The sequence below is a fragment of the Ipomoea nil genome, unplaced genomic scaffold (assembly GCF_001879475.1).
Source record: "Ipomoea nil cultivar Tokyo-kokei standard unplaced genomic scaffold, Asagao_1.1 scaffold1274, whole genome shotgun sequence".
In the NCBI taxonomy this organism is placed as follows: domain Eukaryota; kingdom Viridiplantae; phylum Streptophyta; class Magnoliopsida; order Solanales; family Convolvulaceae; genus Ipomoea; species Ipomoea nil.
In genome coordinates, this window is record NW_017617702.1 from 179,014 (window position 1) to 185,191 (window position 6,178).

At 30.1% G+C, this 6,178-nt stretch overlaps 1 long non-coding RNA gene across 1 annotated transcript; it reads left to right on the plus strand.

The window, feature by feature from the left end:
* Positions 1-5,110: 5,110 nt before the first annotated feature.
* On the plus strand, positions 5,111-5,725 carry LOC109184658. Its single transcript, XR_002054837.1, has 3 exons — positions 5,111-5,177; positions 5,341-5,409; positions 5,623-5,725. It is a non-coding gene; the product is annotated as an uncharacterized LOC109184658 (long non-coding RNA).
* Positions 5,726-6,178: the final 453 nt, after the last annotated feature.

Consider the following 6,178-nt stretch of genomic DNA (forward strand, 5'->3'; position numbering starts at 1 on the left):
TGTATTTGAGTCATAGTATGACTCCCTATTCTAGTCTTCCTATGATTCCTCTTGTATATACATTCCCCATGTCTGTACAGTTGTAATTAAGTTCATTCAATACAATTCATACAGTTCTCATCTGGTATCAGTTAAAGAAAGGGTTTTCTCTGTTTTCTCTAGCTCAATGGCTACCGAATCTGTTCAGTCATCCGAACGAACTGTTTCCAACGTTTAATCTAGTCTTCTTCGCTTTCTACTGCTCATCACTTTATCAGTATTAAGCTTACACACAAAAATTATCTGTTTTGGAGAACTCAGGTCGTTCCGTTTCTTGATGGACATGGTCTCGTGTCGTTCGTCGATGGAACCAACCCCAATCCGCCACCTTATCTTCCCGTCGTCGAAGGTGGCTTGCCGGGGCCCAATCCCGATTACACAACATGGTTTCGTCATGATCGGGCTCTTATGTCCATGTTGATTTCTTCTCTCAGTGAAGAAGTTATGCACCTCGCCGTTGATTTCAAAACTCTCTACTGCATTTAAAATCAGGGATCTTGTTGAACCAGGTTTTTTATTTGGAATTGAGGCAACAGAGATACATATAGGATATTCTAAAACATGCTGGATTGACAGACTGCAAGTCCTTGTCCACCCCAATTCCCACGACAAAATCCATCCCCATTGACGCAACTCCACATGAGATAAAGTTGCTACTGGAGAGATTCAAGTAAATTTCATCTCAACAAAAGATCAACTTGCAGATATATTCACCAAAGCCTTGCCTGGTCCTAGATTTTCTTTTCTCAGAGATAAGCTACAAGTTACAAGTGTACCATGCGCTTGAAGGGGAGTATTAGGACTAGTATTAGGATTCTTGTATTTGAGTCTTAGTATAAATCCCTATTCTAGTCTTCCTATGATTCCACTTATATATAATCCCCGTGTGTGTACAGTTGTAATTAAGTTCATTCAATACAATTCATACAGTTTTCATCGTTTCAACCCAAATCTCTAACATATTACATGGGTTCTCCTCATTCAGTATACATATCAAATCAATGTTATATTGTAGCAATTTCAAACTACCATTCCAATAGCAACAAATATAAATATTAAATATTATGCAAAGGGTATTTTTGGTATTTGTGATACAAAACCTATTCCCAAGGGCATGGGAATAGCTAATACCAAGGACCCCCTAGGAATGGCCATTTCTCTTGCGAAGGTAATAGCTCATTCCTAGGCATATTATTCACATGACAAAATGATCCAACCAAACGATGGAATATGTCTATTCCAAGGAATGTTATTCCATTCCTGACCTATTCCATGAACCAAACATGCCATAAATGTTTTATCATATCCTTCAACATTTCTAAACAAACTTCCTTAGCTTCCATTCTGTCATACACTTCTACATCACCACCCAAATATTTAACTTCACCAACTCTATTTATTATTCCATTATGGAAAAGGAAAACTGAAAAAGGTCCAACTCGATTACCTGTAAAGCAAGCATTTACACATGCAACAGTCAACATAGTGGTCCCCATAGAACACAAAACAATAAAGCTATACAGAAATGGTTCATAATCCCAGTTTACGCACATAGCATATTGACAAAAGTATAAATATAGTGGTGGTCCCCACAGAACACAACACAATAACACACATTATTAAAAAAACTATACTAGAAATGATCCTCACAGAACAAAACACGAGTACAGAATATATTCTATTCATATATAAAGCACACGTCAAACCCTAGATATGCTTTACTGCCACTCTACTCCACACACACAACACACTCAACCCAAACAAGAAATATTGTTATACACTATCAATTTCATCCAATTTTAACTGTTAACAATGTATTTTTTACTTAGTTGTAGACCCATTTCAGTCGTAGATGATGAATTACGCATTGTATGATACGAATTAGCCATACGCAGAAGAGGATGTCCAGATGCAGTCGTAGATGATGAATTACGCATTCGTTGCTTTCGTATGAGAAGGAGGAGGTTCTAATTGTTCTTCACAGTGTAGTGTATAGTATAATTAGGTAAAATTTGATTAGGATATTAGGATAGATGACCAAGTAGAATGCCCAGCGACCGGATGAAATCGCCCCCCCCCCCCCCCCCCCCCACTACATTTATCCCTTGCAGTGACCGTTTTACCCTCGTCAAAAAAAAAAAAAAAAAAATCGAACGCAAATACACCAGAATGAAATGCCAAAAAATACACCACATAAAAAAAAATAAATAAAAAAATAACACCACACATAATGGTGTATTTACGAACACTGTGTGGTGCATTTATGCATACCTAATGGGGTATGCCGCACTGACCGCACGGGAAGACCTGACCTCACAGGAACCTGACCATATATATATATATATATATATATATATATATATATATATATATATATATATATATATATATATATATATATATATATATTATATCATTGAATTAGTACTAAATACTATAAATATTTTAAAAATGGTAAATATGTATCAATGATTAAATATTTACTTTAAAATTAAAGCAATCATCTTTAAAACAAACCATATCAGCAACTATTATTATATGTATCAACAAGGAATTTTTTTTAATGCCTCTATGCAAAATAGAAAATGCAGGAATATTTTGGTAATAACAATAAGACTAAATAATAGTAGCAATTGTACTCAGAAAATAATAATAGTAATTCTAAATTTGTACCATCATATGGTGGTATGAGAGTTAAAAATATAGAATTTTTCCATTAAAATGATAGAATTTTAATATTCTTTCTCATTAATATTTGGCGTCTCAATGCCTCAATCTTTTGAAATTTAATTAGTAGCCCTGGTATCAAATGATTTTCTCCATTTTTACACATAATCAATGAAAATAAAAGACATTTTTCTTGATTTTATGCACTTCATTTGTACGTTTCCAAGTTCGATACTTTTTTCTTCTTATTAAGTATTTCTTTGTATTAATTTATAAAAAAGATATTGTATAACCTCACCAAATACACGGTAAAAATTTATGATTCTTCCTATTAAGTTTTTCTTTGTATTAATTTATTTTTAAAATATTACTTCCCCCCAACATTATATATCGTTATGAGACATTTGGTGTCTATTAGGGAAGATCCGTTTTTTCAAGTATCCGTTTTTTTCACTTTAACGTTAGCACTCACGCTCTTTCTCTCTTTATATAATTATGATGCTTTTGCCTTTTCAGTACGAACTTCTTTGATAAATTCGGGTAGGATTTTAGTTTTTCAGATTCATTTCATTCTCACAAATTTCTGCAAGCTAAGGTTTCCCAATGTCTTATTTCATCAATGGTGCCGACATATACTCAACATATGAATCAGAAGCATCAAGGTATATATATATATATCTCTCTCTCTCTCTCTTTCTCTCTTGATGATGAGTTTTCATTTCAATTACAAAAAATAACTTTCTTAAAAATATTTATGATAGATCTATGTAAAAGATGGTTTTTATAAACTCTATTGTTGAACTTGCGGTAGTAGGTCGTTCTGATTTTGACAATAATTCATTAACTAGATGTTCAACAAATTCATGTATATTAGATAATATAGTGTGTTCAATTTTTTCATAGATCTAAGGAGTATGAAATTGTGATCTATCTCTTTTATGAAGTTGTGTACTTATTTTGTTTGAGCACAAAATATTTAATAGATCTACTTGTATTCGATATTGAAATGGATAGATCATATATAATTAGATTTGACAAAATCTAGTTGAAAAGTTCATGAATAGAAAGATTTTACAAAACATGAGAGAAATTTTCTTGCAATCCTGGTATTAGCGTTTTCTACCAACAATACCATTACTTTTTTTTTTTTTTAATGTAAAGATTAGTGTTTTTTTTTCCTTAAAAAAATTTCATTTTCATTAATTTATTTCTTTATTTCATTTTCTTATATATACCATAAGTAGAAAGAATTTCAACATTTTTTCTACCAAAAATTGCACATATTCAGCTTCAAATTTCCATTCATTCAAGTGGATATACAGTAACATTAAAATTTTGTTGCCCAAAACTTTTTTCAATATTTTATTTAAAATTTTGACCCAATCATCCAATGAAAGAAAATTTCCATTGCACATTAAAGTTTTTAAAATTTAGGCATACTACAACAACAATGATAAATAGTTTATATAAAATTTTCTCAATCCATCTCAAAAGTGATAGAATATGTGCTTGGTATTTCATTGTTTCGATAACTTTATATCTCTATGTGATATAATTCAATTAAAATAATAGCTAAGATTAGATACTTATGACTTTTGGTCTAATCTAATCACAAGGTAGAAACTTTAATTTTGACCTATTGTTCCTATATTATCTGACATAGGTGTTGTTTTACTTATCTATCATTTGTGTTTTGCTCTTTAAAAAAAATTATGAAAGCTGAATTATAATTAGATAGTATACATATATGAACAATTGTAACTTATAAACATATCAAATAAAGAATTATAGTGTTACTAAACGTATGTCTATATTCCTTAAAAAGATAATATATAAATAATTTGCATTTAAATTATCTTCATTTTTAATAAAATGGAACATATGTTTAGAAAATACATATACACAGATGCTTGTATAATAGATAGTCATAGCTATTTTTATATATATAAAAATTGAAAATAAGAATAAAGTGATTTTCAAAAGAAATTATTTTGAAACATTTGTACAATATTACCAGGGTTGTGCCTAACTCTGCATCTGAAAGCCCACTTCCAAAAATTTCAGAGGTTTGTTTACTTTTCATAACAAAACTTATTTATTTATTTTTACATTTTAAAATCACGTGTTTTAAATTCTTTAAATTCTTAATAATATGGTATATATATGTAGGGGAGACTGAATGACAGAGTCCCTATACAACCATTACCATTCGGGCACCCCACACCAATGATATGGTCTATTCCCTCTCCAATGAATTCGTTGAACTCTTTTAACGAATATTCATATCATATGACTGGAAACACAAGCCAACCAGTGATGGTATATATTTTCACATTTCATTATAATTTGTTCTTAATTTTATAAAATTATTTCTAATGGTTTTATTTTAACTTTAAAATTTTAAGGCTCAAATTGAAAATGCCCATTCAACAATGCCACCAACAAGCAATCCACCGAACCTGTCTCCTATCGTATGGCTTTTAAACAATGCTCTTTCGACTCTGTTTATAAATATTTACGTAATGTATAGAAAATAGATTTTTCTATTATTGTTAGAATATATAATGTATTAAATTTTGAATGATAAATATTTATACTAACTTTTAAATTATGTTTATAGATGCTCTTATAAAGGAGTTTAGTTCCAAACATTATTCTGGTATAAGTACATCCCAAGGGAAAAGATCAAACCACACTAACCAGGTAACTTTATTAGTCAATACATATATAATAAGTTGAAGTTTTATAGTAGTTTTTATTAGAATGTTTTAAAAGAATAGAAATTATTTTTGGCATAGGTTACTTTTAATCTGAAATTTATTTTTTTAAAAATTCCTCAAAAAATTATATTTTATTATATTTCCAAAATTTAAAAAAAAAAAAAACAAAAAAAAAAACCAAAAAAAAAAAAAACAGGTTGAAGTTGTTGCTAATAAGAGCGGGCAAGAAGGATGTCTGCAGTCAATAATTTACCAGGGATTATCCACCAACACTCCAAATAACACTTTACCAGAGACTTCAAGTGGTTCAATGTACGTACAACATCTCTTTATATGCTTGATTAATTGTTTTTTTTTTTTAATTCTCATTTCCTAATTATTATAAGTTTGTGTAGGCCCATTATGAATGGATTGTATGATCCTCAGTACCAAGAATTTGGCTTACCAGTTGATCCTCATCTTCGATGCTTGATGTTAAATCCAAATTTCATGCATGGTAACGCAAACCAATATTTTTATATGTACATTTTAACTTTTATATATGTTTATAAATAGTTGACTCCGTTTTATTTATGCCTTTAAATAGTTTACTTATATGTAATTGTTTATGAAATTGCATGTCAAGTTAATCCCCGATTTTCTAAGGATAATTATTGATCATCACCAGACATTACTTTGGATGATTTGACCGAGATAGCAATTAAGAAGCTGAACAGAAGAGAACTCTGGTTGAAACAATCTTTATATTTCTA